Source organism: Erythranthe guttata, chromosome 11 (genome assembly GCF_056151865.1).
Source record: "Erythranthe guttata isolate IM_541 chromosome 11, IM_541, whole genome shotgun sequence".
Lineage (NCBI taxonomy): Eukaryota > Viridiplantae > Streptophyta > Magnoliopsida > Lamiales > Phrymaceae > Erythranthe > Erythranthe guttata.
In genome coordinates, this window is record NC_142543.1 from 9498401 (window position 1) to 9513225 (window position 14825).

The window sequence follows — 14825 nt, forward strand, 5'->3', positions numbered from 1 at the left end:
TCCATTTGTGTGATTATATATAATATACGTAGTACGACTATATTTTAAGTCTCGGTATCTTTCGAGATCCTTACTGAGCCTTGTTAGCTCATATAGATATTCTCCGTTTGCAGGTATTAGTGCTACTCCCTCCACCGGATTGGACTAGTCGACGGTTCGAGAAGCCGACTCCGGGTTTTTGGCTCGTATGGAGGATGTACTTCTAATGCTTGTAGTTTTGTCTTTTGTGTATATTGTCCTTAGGACAATTACTATTTCCGTAGTAGCTCATGTGTATTATTATCCGTGGTAAAGGAGGCTAAATCCTCCGAATATGGGCCCCTTTTTGTTAAACTATGGTCCATTTATGTAGAATGAATATGTTGTTTTGATTTTGGACTCTAAACCCTTTTATTACTATATTTTATCAAGGTGACACCATTTATAGCCATTATTAGGGATTAATCGAGTAGTATGATATATGTTCCTCCATTCCTCTAAAACATTCGCCGAAAATTCTTCCGAAGTCAACCCCGTTTTTAAGCCTTAGATCATGTGAAAAATATCGGTTCGCTAAACCTTGGAGTCTATCCATATATCCCAACACTTATATAATACCTTTAAAGCTTCCGTGCATGGCAAACCCTCTCGGTTTGCTATACGATTTCTAGGGGGTGTCACAGACATGGTATCAGAGCAAAATTTGTAGAAACTTTATACGAGCATCGAACCGGAATTCGGAAACCTCGAAGCGAGAAGACTCAGTCTGTCCGGTAATTATGTGCTTACTTGTGTTTTATATTTTTCTATTTGATCTAAAATTTTTGCAACACACACTAAGACATGACAGGAAGACAATCACGAAACACCGCCGCCACAAATAATCTCCCAGACACCGCTAACGTTATCCTCGGTCTCTCCAACCTTATACGCGAGCAAGCGCAAAATCATCACGATCAAATTCAACAACTCCTTCAAAGCCGACAAACCCCACCTACACCTCCACCAAATCCCCAAAGTTTATACGAGCGTTTTCTTCGCATGAAACCCTCTGAATTTCACGGTGATCCCGACCCGGTCATAGCCGAAGAGTAGATCAAATCCTTGGAAGTAATCTTTGACTACATGCAAATGGACGACCGAGAACGAGTGCACTGTGCTCTCTTTTTACTTCGTAACGAAGCCCGGAACTGGTGGGAGGGAGCTAAGGAAGGTATTGAACTCGAGAACTTGTCATGGGAGTCATTCAAGGTCCAATTCTTTGAGAAATACTTTTCCAAGGACGTTCGGGCCAACAAACTCAAGGAATTCTTGGAACTCCGCCAAGGGGATCTCACCATGACCGAATACGTTCGACTATTCGAACGAGGATTCTTGTACGCCCCATTCATCGCCAAGGACGTTGAGGAAAAGAAAAATCACTTCACAAGGGGTTTACAACCCGAAATTCGAAGGGACATCCGCATGTCCGACGCCACTACCTTTCGCCAAATGGTGGACAAGGCACTAACGGCTGCTCAAGACGAAAATGAAATTCAGCAAGGGAAGCGACCCCAACCACCCACACTACGACCATGGAAGAAGGCCAACTTTGGGAATCACAAATTCAAAGGAAAGAAGGTCCAAAGTCCAAACCCTAGACCAGTAGCACCGACGACCAAGCCAACTTGCTCGAACTGCGGAAAGGCTCACTTTGGGGTCTGCGTAAAGGATACCGAGTTGTGCTTTCGATGCAAAAAGCCTAGCCAAAAGGCGAGAGACTGCCCCAACGCTCAAACTCGAGTCCCAGGCCGCGCGTTTGCCATGACCCGGGAACAAGTGCGCCAAGATCCGACGATGATCGCAGGTACCGTTCTTATTCTTGGAGAACCCTTGTATGCTTTGATTGATTCAGGCTCTACACACTCCTTTATTTCCACCAATGTGTGCGTACGTCTTGGACTAATACCAACTCAAGTAAGCCACGAATATCGCATCTCTATGCCCTCGGGCGAAGAAATGATCACTGACAAAGTAGTGAAGGATTGTCCTATTCAAATTCAATCCCAACCCATGAGGTTCGATCTCATCGTCTTAACAATCGAGAACTTTGACCTCATAATGGGAATGGATTGGTTGACCAAGTTCAAGGCCCAAATCAACTGCGCCCTAAAGACCGTAAGTTTTTCTCTCCCAAATCACACCCTCTTAGAGTTTCGAAGCGACACCGAGACTCTAATTCCCATAATATCCGCAATCAAGGCCACCAAACTCATCAACAAGGGACATATCGGCTATCTAGTCGACCTTCTGGAGACTAGCTCAAAACCTCAACCGGTGATGTCCGAACTTCCCGTTGTTCAAGAATTTCCTGACGTCTTCCCCGATGACCTACGCGGGCTACCGCCCGATCGAGAAATTGAGTTCGAAATTCATCTTATTCCGGGAACAGAACCAATCTCAAAGGCTCCGTACCGTATGGCTCCTGTGGAACTCAAAGAATTGAAGAATCAAGTTCAAGAATTACTCGATAAGGGTTACATCCGCCCCAGTCACTCTCCATGGGGAGCCCCGGTACTATTCGTTAAGAAGAAAGACGGATCGTTCCGCCTTTGCATCGACTATCGAGAGCTAAAAAAGGTGACCATAAAGAATAAATATCCTCTACCCCGCATCGACGATCTCTTTGACCAACTCCAAGGGTCATCCGTCTTCTCCAAAATCGACCTCCGGTCAGGTTACCACCAGCTGAAAGTCAAAGAAGCTGATATTCCTAAGACGGCGTTCCGAACTCGGTACGGCCACTACGAATTCGTAGTAATGCCGTTTGGATTAACCAACGCCCCAGCCGCTTTTATGGATCTTATGAACCGAGTTTTTCATCAGTACCTCGACAAATTTGTCATCGTCTTTATCGATGATATTCTTATATACTCCAGAACCCAAGAAGAACATGCCTCCCAATTACGAATAGTACTCCAAACACTCCGAGATCATCAACTCTACGCCAAGTTCAGTAAATGTGAATTTTGGCTATCCCGAGTCACTTTCCTTGGCCACATCATCTCTGCCGAAGGACTTTCCGTTGACCCCGGCAAAATAGAAGCAATCTCAACCTGGCCCACTCCAAAGAATGTAAGGGAGATACGAAGTTTCCTTGGCTTAGCCAGATACTATCGCAAATTCGTTCAAGATTTTTCAAAAATCGCATCACCCCTCACTCAACTCACGAAGAAAGGAGTCACTTACCGATGGACCCCAGACCGCGAGGCTAGCTTCCAAGAACTAAAGAAGCGTTTGACCACCGCTCCAATTCTTTCACTACCAGAAGGATCCGGAGGATTTGTGATTTATAGCGACGCATCCAAACTCGGACTAGGTGCTGTACTTATGCAAAACGGAAAAGTGATAGCTTACGCGTCCCGCCAGCTCAAGGAATACGAGAAGAATTACCCAACTCACGATCTAGAGCTCGCAGCAGTAGTCTTTGCACTTAAAATCTGGCGTCACTACCTATACGGCGATAAGTGCACCGTTTACACCGACCACAAAATCCTGAAGTATTTCTTCACTCAGAAGGAATTAAACATGAGACAGCGAAGATGGCTCGATCTGGTTAAAGATTATGACTGCGAATTCCTATACCACCCCGGGAAGGCGAATGTTGTGGCAGATGCTCTTAGTCGGAAGTCAATGAACGCCCTAGTGGTTGAATCAGATTTCCGAGACCGCGTGAGGACAGCTCAAGATCAAGACCCCCAACTTCAGAAAATTCGCACAAATCTCGAAGCAAACCCTAATTTCCGAATTTCCAAAGACGGATTTCTCCTATTCCAAAACCGCACTTGCATTCCCGACGATGCCGAAATTAAACGACTCATCTTAGCCGAGGCACATCAGACCACATATACATGTCATCCCGGATCAACCAAAATGTACCAAGACTTGAAGAAACTATATTGGTGGCCGGGAATGAAGAAAGATATAGCTCGATTCGTTGCCCAATGCCTCACCTGCCAACAAATCAAGACTGAACACCAACGACCTGGAGGATTACTTCAACCAAATCAAATTCCCGAATGGAAATGGGAAGTGATAACGATGGACTTTGTTCAAGGATTCCCAAGGACCCAGCGCGGATCCGACGCAATTTGGGTAATCATCGACCGGCTAACCAAATCGGCCCATTTTCTTCCAATCCGCAAGACGTTTAGCCTAGATAAACTCGCAGAACTCTATATGCGAGAAATCGTCCGACTCCATGGAATTCCGACGGCTATTATTTCGGATCGAGACCCACGGTTCACCTCAAAGTTCTGGAAGAGTTTGCAAGGAACTCTTGGAACCAAATTATCGTTCAGTACTGCCTTTCATCCCCAAACCGATGGCCAGTCGGAACGTACGATCAAAACCCTAGAGGACCTACTTCGAGCCTGTATACTCGACTTTGGAGGCAACTGGGAATCTCGGCTACCGTTGATCGAATTTGCGTATAATAATAGCTTCCAATCATCAATCGGAATGGCACCATATGAAGCACTTTACGGACGCAAGTGCCGATCTCCCCTCTACTGGGATGAAATTGGAGAGAGAAAACTTCTCGGGCCCGACCTGGTTCAACAAACGGTGAACCTAATTCGAGACATCCGCGAAAATATGCGAATTGCCCAAAACCGACAACAAAGCTACGCTAATAATAGAAGGCGAGATTTGGAATTCGAAGTCGGAAGTTTAGTATTCCTAAAAGTAGCCCCTTTTAAAGGAATTTTGCGATTCGGAAACCGAGGCAAACTATCTCCGCGGTATATCGGACCGTTCGAAATACTCGAAAGAATAGGCAGTCGCGCTTACCGTCTAGCACTTCCGCCAAATCTATCCCGAATCCATAACGTATTTCACGTCTCCATGCTCCGCAAATACATTTCCAGTCCTGATCACGTCCTCAAAACTGAACCTATTGAGCTAAATCCAAACCTTTCATACGAAGAAAAACCCCTCCGAATTCTAGACTCCAAAACCAAGACACTTCGAAACTGCGAGATACACCTAGTCAAAGTACAGTGGCCCAACCACACCCCCGAAGAAGCTACATGGGAACGCGAATCATAAATGAGAAGTCTCGATCCCGAATTATTCGGGACAGGTAACAAATTTTGGGGACAAAATTTTTTAAGGGGGGAAGATTGTAACACCCCACGTTTTCAAAACACGATAATTTCTAAACCATAAATCTCTAGCCACCTAAGTACTAAGTTTTACTAATAATAGGGCTATACATGAATTATTATGTGCCGAATTATTAGATATCGAATTTTATACGTGACCTTATGTGCCTATGTGTTTACGGGTAAATTATACATGCATGCTAGGACTTAGCATAATTAGCATAATACATAATATATATGTATGTATGTGTGCCGTATATGTGTGTGTATTTTAAGGGTGGATTATTAAATAATTATAAAATAAATAAATGATTATCCTAAGCCTAGCCTAAACCCTATATAATATTATATTCCCGTTCTTACCTGTATGAGCTATAAAGCTCAGTAAGAAATCCGAGTAATATCGAACTTTGGAAATACGTTATACATAATATATAATATTATATTCCCGTTCTTACCCACGTTCCGTACAGTAACACGAGGCAATCGGTCAAATCATATAACTCACGAAAACACATCATTCACACAAAATCACGTACTTATGCAAAATGACTAAAATGCCCTTTTTTGAAAATCATGAAAAACACATTTTTCGTTTTATCGGATCCGTGAAAGATTAATTTCTGTACCTGAGTAATAAACCTGTTACGAGCCCGTTTTCACTAAGTGGGGATCAAACCACTATACACATCATCCTAGTTGGATACCGGCCCACTATATCCGAGTTGTTTATTACCCGATATTCCATTAATCTTTCAATTTAAAAACCTTTTAATGCAACTTTTCAAAATCATGTTTATGACCCACACATAACATCACAAATATTAATCAAGTGCCACAAAATTACACAAATATCACAATTTACCACATATTTATAATTTGGGCAAAAATCCCCAAATTCACACACATAAATACACAACCACACACGGCACACACCACATGCACAATCAGCACACACACACACTCACACATATTCAACACACACACATGCAGCCAACATATTAAAACATCACCAATTAATAGCAAACCATGCTTGTAAAGCAAGCACCCATTTTTCACCTTTCATTTAATGAATTAATTACCACTTCTAGGTAATAATCCATTCCAATATATTCCAACGGCAATTAATCCACATCCATGCAGTAATTCAAGGTGCAAAATCTCAAGTTTCGTCATTCATGATTATTAATTCACAAACATGGAAATTAAAGCACAACACATAATACATGACATGCAAAATGATCTAATTTTGAAATAACAGCAAACCAATTCCAAAAATTACCAAATTAAATCCTAGAACTCCTAACTGACCCAAATTTCAGATTTTGAAATTATTTTGAATTTTCACAAAGTTTCGAATTTTCTTGAAATTAAAAACTAGAAAATTCCATTTTTCCTTTTAAAAATCCAAAACTCTCATGTGACCTTAATTACTTTGAAAACTTTGTAAAGAAAACTTTTTCCTCATTTAATACTTACTGGAAAAACAGATCCAAACTTCAAAAATAAGAGATTTTTCGGAAATTGCAGTTTTGACCCAAAAGTTTCAAGATTTGCACATGCAACCACATTAAAAGTTCAAAATCCACTTTTTCATGAAAAACATCTTTGAATCCAAAATTTTTGTTCAATAAATGCTGGAAAACAGTTTTGAAAACGAATTTAGGACTGACTTTTAAAAATTACAGATTTGACCCGAAAATCTAAAGATTTACACATGCAACCCCAAAAATTTATTTTTCTTGCAAAACCTTTTTGAAATCCGAATTTTTTTTATGATTTTGGCCAATAAAATTTTTATACAAACAAAAGTGATGCATGCAAGAACAAGAAATCAACATTAAACACATATTTTCCATTTTTCCACAAAAGTACTAATTTCTTCGAAATCTTCCCCAATCTTTTAAGTAATTTTGAAAATCATTTTAATACTATTGATGCCATTTAATTGCAGCAAGAAATCGGAATTTCTTACCTTAATAACCGAAAGAAAAGTGAGGGAAAACCGAAGGAAAATGCTTCAAAGGTTGGTGCCAAGCTCTAGCCAAATTATTTCGATGGTGAAGGAGATGGTGTGGATCTTCAAGTGAGATGAATATTTTCTTTGGAGAATGGTGTTCTAGGCTTCTACAAGTCCATGATTAAATAGAGGACTTTCAAAATTATTTTTCATTTTCTTTGAAAAATAGGAGTTGATGTGGAAGAAGATGAAGAATGGAGGTGGTGGTGAGGTTTCGGTGGAATGGAGAGAGGATGACAAGCAAGGGGGTTAGGTGTTGGAAAAAGAGGGAAAAGGAAGAGTGTAAAACTCAACTAGGTGCCATGTGAAGTTTATTAAATAATAATTTAATTTGCCACCTCCTTTAACTAACAAACACACACACATACGGCACTTATATATATATATATATATATATATATATATATATATATATATATATATATATATATATATATATATATATTATATATATATATATATATATATATATATATATATATATATATATATATATATAATATTATATAATGAAGCAATACATGTATAATCCATGTATGTATGCATGTATGCTATCATATAAAGTCACATGTGTAGGGTATGTATATGGTAGTGTATATCACATTAATAAATCAATTATAGCATATTGTAGTCTAATTCACATAAGTCACATAAATTTGCTAGGAAATAATTCTACTAATTAAATATAGCACATAAATATTTCACATAATTAAATTCACGTAAGTCATATAAATATCATCACGTAATAATGTCACCTAAGGATTCTCGAGTTTAGGAATATTAATTTCGGGTTTTAGGGTTTTCGGGTTTTGGAAAGACGGGGTGTTACAATTACTATGTTTTATCAAGGTGACATCATTTATAGCCATTATTAGGGATTAATCGAGTAGTATGATATATGTTCCTCCATTCCTCTAAAACATTCGCCGAAAATTCTTCCGAAGTCAACCCCATTTTTAAGCCTTAGATCATGTGAAAAATATCGGTTCGCTAACCCTTGGAGTCTACCCATATATCCCAACACTTATATAATACCTTTAAAGCTTCCGTGCATGGCAAACCCTCTCGGTTTGCTATACGATTTCTAGGGGGTGTCACAAAATGCTCCCAACGCGATACCAGCACCTGCTCCACATGTGGAGCCACCTATGGCACCACCGCCATCGACTCCCTGGGGGCTTACCTCTGCTCCCAAAATATCTCGCTCGCCAAGGGTTATCGACTCCCTGGGGGTTTACATCGCCCCCAAAATATTTCGTTCGCCAAGGGTTATCGACTCCCTGGGGGTTCACAGTGCCCCCAAAACATTTCATTCGCCATGGGTCATCGACTCTCTGGGGGTCTACTTCCGCCCCCTCGAACGGTTCAGATAACCGAAGAGGACCTTCAGCATATGATCGCCGAACTTTCAACAAGATCAACTCCTACTAGCTCTTTTAACGGTTCAGATAACCGATAAGGACCTTCAGCGTATAATCGCGGAAGCTTCAACTTGTGCTACCACTGAAGCAGTGGCACCATACATCGTCATAGCAGGAGCCAATGCTCCTCCTCGTGAGGCCCCACTGGGTCCTCAACATGATCAATTTCTATTTACTTCTCGAACGGTTCAGATAACCGAAGAAGACCTTAAGCGTATGATCACGGAAGATTCAACTCGTGCTGCCACTGAATCAGTGGCACCATAAATCGCCAATGTTGGGCATCTCACCCCAGTGGTTCGTGACCGCCTCATCCTAAATGGGGGGCTATCCCATCCTAAAGTTGGGCATCTCATCTCAAGGGTGGTACATCCACTTACCTTTCAACCCCAAGGGGTTTCACATCCCATCAAGTGTTTCACGTCCCTACTTCAAAAACAGAAAAAAGGGTCTGACGCGCACGCGCGAACCAATGGCAACACCGTGCGCATCCACCTCAGACCATAGATCTCGAGCGCCTCATCCTACAGTGGGCAATTATCCCCATCCTAAGGTTGGGCATGAACCTTACCTCTCAACCCTAAGTGGGTTCACATCACACCTCAAGAGACGAGTAGAATCTCTCTACTCAAAAAATAAAACATCCCCAGAGGGGTGCACATCCCATCTCAAGGAACGAGGATAATATCCCTACTCAAAAAATAGAACATCCCCAAGGGGGTGAATATCAACCAAAAAAAAAAAAAAGAAGTTGAAGAAAAAAGAAGAAGATGAAAAAAACAGAAGAAAAAAGAAAAAGAAAAAAGAAGAAGATGAAAAAAGAGAAGAAGAAAGAAGAAGAAAAAATACAAGAACAAGAAGAAGAAAAAAGAGAGTAAAAGAAGAAGAAAGAAAGAAGAAAGAAGAAGAAGAAGAAAAAAGAGAATAAAAAATAAAAAGGGAGAAAGCAGCCGAGCCGCGCGCGCGAGCCGAGCCAAGCCGCGCGCGCGGCTCCATTAAAAAAAAAAAAAAAAAAGGGAAAGGAGGCGCGCGTGCACAGCACGCGCGCGTGGCGTACACGCGCCAGACGCGCGCGCGTGCACTGCACGCGCGCCAGCAGCAGCAAAAAAAGAGAGGCAGGAGGCGCGCGTGCACAGCACGCGCGCGTGGCGTTCACGCGCCAGACGCGCGTGCGTGCACTGCACGCGCGCCAGCAGCAAAAAAAAAAAAAAAAAATTCTCTCACACGCGCGCGCGCCTTCCCATGCACGCGCGCGCGCCTCCCAAGACCACTTTGGAGCGCGCGCTCCCACCTAATTGGGCACAACTTTTGCTACTCTCCACCAAATTGCGCGTAGATTTCATCTCGCTTCACCAAATCGCGAGAGAATTTCAACGCGCTCCACCAAATTGCGCGAGCTCTTTAACGCATCTACCAAATTGCGTTCGCTATCAAATGGAAAATAAATAACAAATTTATTTCTCCACGCCATGCCAACGAATAAATAAACACTACAACACCGATCTACTCTCAACACGATCCGGTACCCTTTTCGACGTGGCTCCCACATCGTCTCGAGAGTGGGGGGCTTGCGAGACAACTCCCACGAGGAGCCAACTCGCTCAGTACTACCACCCGTTGCGAGGTAACTCCCACGAGGAGCCAACTCCCTCGGGTCTCAACACCAAAGCGAGACAACTCCCACAAGGAGACCACTCGCTCCATCCTACAACCCGTAGCGAGGCAACTCCCAAGAGGAGCCAACTCGCTCGGTACTACGAACCCGCAGTGAGACAACTCCCATGAGGAGCAAACTCACTCGGTTCTACAACCAGCAGCGAGACAACTCCCACGAGGAGCAAACTCGCTCTGTCCTACATCCCGCAGTGAGACAACTCCCATGAGGAGCAAACTCGCTCTTTCTACATCCCGCAGTGAGACAACTCCCACGAGGAGACAACTTGCTCGGATCTACAACCCCTTGCGAGGAAAATCCCACGAGGAGACCACTCGCTCCGTACTACGAACCCGCAACGAGAAAACTCCCACGAGGAGCCAACTCGCTCGGTTACGAACCCTCAGCGAGATAACTCCCACGAGGAGCCAACTCCCACTGCAACCACCTCGCTCGATAATATTATTCATCGCGAGACAACTCCCATGAGGAGGCAACTCGCCCGAAATTCACTATATAATCGCAAGCTTAAGTTAGCACGATTACAACCCTAGAAGCACTTAGAGATATTATGAGAATCTATATAGCCTGGCCAGCTTGATTACTCAAATTTATCTACTTGTTTTAGATGGGTTATTCATTAAAACGTGGCCACGGTCCAAACACACTTAAGACCCACGAGGTCTAACAAGGGGCACGACCCCCATAAAAAAAATCTTGAGAGTCTGATCCCCTCCTCAAGTACATCACGCACAAGGCTATATGTAAACACATATAAGCAACGCGTCAAAACATCGACAATGTCGAAAAATAACAACTCCCACGAGGAGAATACTAGCTCCGTGCTACTACATTATCGTGAGACAACTTCCACGAGGACATAATTCGACAACTCTATTACCCCATAGACAACTCCCACGAGGAGATTACTTGATCCGTGCTATTACATTATCGCGAGACAACTCCCACGAGGAGATAACTCGATCAACACTATTACCCCGCGACGAGACAACTCCCACGAGGAGATAATTCGCTACTACATCGTCGTGGGACAAAACCGACGACTCAATTAACTTACATCGCGACAACTTGGTCGCGCTATGCGCCAACGCGCATTCACGCCCCTCCGACACACGCTCCAACGCGTTATCGCACACCATCGACTACTACAATTTTTACTCTCGACACGATATGTCACCCATTTCAACATTGCCCCCACATCGACTCGAGAGTGGGGGGCTTAATGATATGCCTAATTGGCCCAACCCAATGGGCCTACAAATTATTTACCTACTGGGCTACGAGCCCAATATTGAAGACTAATATCACCGAGGCCCAAACACCTTCAAGTAAGGCTTGGGCCCAACAAAGCAAACCCAACCCAATAAACGACATATAAATAGATGTTTTACTCATTTTATTAAGGTACGTCCTATTAACGGAGCAATACCACAATACGTATTCTTTGGACTATTTCTACTATCAGCATGTCTGACTTGAGCGTCGGAGGGGTTTCCGCCGGATCAACCCCTGGCTTAGTTCATGTGTGCTCATTTTGCAGGGTCCTCAGGACCATCAAGTTGTCAAGCTACTGACCTGCTTTGCTCTCCCAGCTCATTTTCTACACCACCCTAGGTGAGCTATATTTTAACATTAATCTACGTATTTTTTTTTTTTTTTTTTTATTTTCATTCCCCAAATTATGAAGACATCTTAGGCATCGTTTGATTGGTTTGATAAGTTATAATTAACTAAATAATTGAAATAATTTTATAGTTTTGAAAATAAAAATAATAATTTGAAAAGGAAAAAGAAGTTCCTATGGTATTCTTTTTCTTTCTTTCTTTTCTCGTTTCTCGGTTTTCCTTCTAATGTATCGAACCTATGACTAAATAGTCTGCAATGCAATGTGCTTGCCAACAAGCTATCTTGTCTTGATAAGTTCCTATGTTATGTTCCTTTCTTGCAAGCATCGGTTTCGTAAGTTGTTGGATATTTAAAGACAGACAAGCTAAGTTTCGGTGTTTTCTATATGTTCTTTTGAATTGCTAGACAAATCACGTGTTATTATTAATACTAGCAAAAAATCTTCTACGATGTATTTCTTCTAGCAAGTAATTCTTCAAATGATACATTTTAAGGAGTGACTACAAAGTTAATTACTCGGAGTGGAAACCTAAACGCAATAAACTCGTGAGGTACATACAAAGTTGACTATTAATGAGAACTTAAATACATAATTGACGGGTGTTTGTAATTATTCAAATATGAAGGTTATGCTATGAGTCCCTCAAATCAAACCCAATTTGAACTAAATGACAAGTTTAAATACAATCTTTTAATTAAATTCAATCTTTTAATTAAAAATACTAATTCGAAAAGGAAAAAGAAGTTCCTATGGTATTTTTTTTTTCTTCTTTTTTTACTTGTTTCCTGATTTTCCTCCTGATATCTTGAATCTATGGCTAAATATTATGTAAGGTGCTTACCAACGAGCTATCTTGTCTCTTGACAAGTTCTTATGGTATGTTTCTTTCTACATGCATCGGTTTCGTAAGATGTTGGATATTTAAAGAAAGACGAGAATTGATGTTTTCGATATGTTCTTTTGAATTGCTAAAAAAGTTCACGTGTTATTACTTATTATTAATAATAACAAAAAATCTTCTATGATGTATTTCCTTTAGCCCGTACATTCTTCAAAGAGCTAATTGCATATAACCCCCTGTGTAATCTCGAATGGTTAAAAAGACCCTTGTGTTAAAAATATTAACAAGAAAGTCCTTATGTTATTTTTGACAAAGTATACTGCCCCTTATTTTAAAATTAGCTGTTGACCCATGTGAAATTACTAAACTACCCGTAATTAAAAAATAATAATAATGTAAAATATTCAAATCCCAAAAACATATCCTCCTACGGTCCATCTTCTGGGTGGGATTCTTGTTCCGGTCATCTTCTCCGACAAGAACTTTATTTTTCATTTGTTTTTTTCTCCATCTCCTTCCTCCTCCCTCTTTTTGTCGTTGTACACCCTCCCCTCCACTTACATCCTCTTCTCCGTCCCCTCCTTCATATCTTCCCAAAAAACTAATAAAATTCCAACAATCTTCTTTGTCCCCCTAATATAAGGACCGCAGAAAAACGGAGGTTCAACCAGCATCGGGGAAGGTGTGGCGATGCAAACCGGCGGCGGATTCCATGGTGGAGCTACACTCACAAATTAACTCTCTACCCCTGTGTATATGGGTGAATCTTCTTTGTTCCAAAATCCCAAAATCCGGAATAAAAAAATAAAATTGGATCTGGAATTTGGTCCCTTCTTTCTCTGTCTCAAGGGTTAGGGCGGCCCTGTTGAAAATCGAATCTTGGCCCTCTTCTTTCTCTATGTTGAAGAAAGCCCAAAACCTCTGACCCTAAAGTTGGGCTTTTAGACTTGAATTCGCTTTTGATGAAGATTCCGATAAATTCTGGAGCACCGATAGTCGTCGATGTGGCGGCAGCATTGAGGTACCTGGTAGGGAGAATGGGTTGCACTATTGGAAGGATGGTTTGATGGTGACGATGAAATGGTGCTGGGAAAAAGCTGTGTAAAGAAATTTTTTTAAATTGCAATTTCATCCAAAAAGTTGGATTATTTATTTTTAAATCCAAATAAATTTATGTTCAGTTATAAAATAATTTTAGAGGGCATTTGGGACTTTTCATGACAAAAAATATAACAAAGAGTCGCACACACAGCGCGTGTAACACACAATCAGCCCGCAGGGGCCTTTCTGGCTTTGACTAATTTTCACAGGGGGGTTTTTGCTAATATTTTTAACATGGGGACTTTTTTAGCCATTTGAGATTTCACAGGGGTGGATTTTGCAAAAAACCCTTCTTCAAATGATAAATATTTAGGAGTGGTTTGTTAATTAATTACTCGAGTAAGGATTTTTTTCTTAATTTAATCTTATCTTGGGGGATCTTCCTGTAATTTGCCTAATAAATTATAATTAGAGTGATATTTTTGCAATTTAAAAGAGAAAAGATGGTTAACATGTACTTACTTTTCAACACACTGATTTATTATATATACACAATATATAATAATAAATATATATATATATATATATATATATATATATATATATATATTATATATATATATATTATAAGTATGGGGATCTGCCTTTTATTTTCACTGCCTTTTCTTTCTTCTTTTCTTTTGCCCCATTTAATTGTGAAACGTTGCCGTTCCAACCCCTCCATCCAATGAGCGTGTCTAAATATTTTCTTTTCCATTTAATTTCCAAGCAGCTCGACCGTGTCGTGTATGCTTGATTTTCGATTTTTTTTAATTCGCCAACATTTGTTGACCTCCGCCGTTGATTAGTCTGCCGCCCCGCCGCCGCTCCACCCGGCACCTCTACCACGGCACCGCTTTTTTCCTCCAATAGTATGCGTCGCCGTCCTTCTCGTCTCTATCTTCAATTTCTGGCCTTTCAATTTCTGGGCTGTCATATATGGGTTTTCTGCATTTTCAGAACCAGCTTTCATCTTTTCTCTTCGCATTCAACCGGTTCCAAGATTCAACCTTTTTCCGATTCTTGGATAACCCTTTG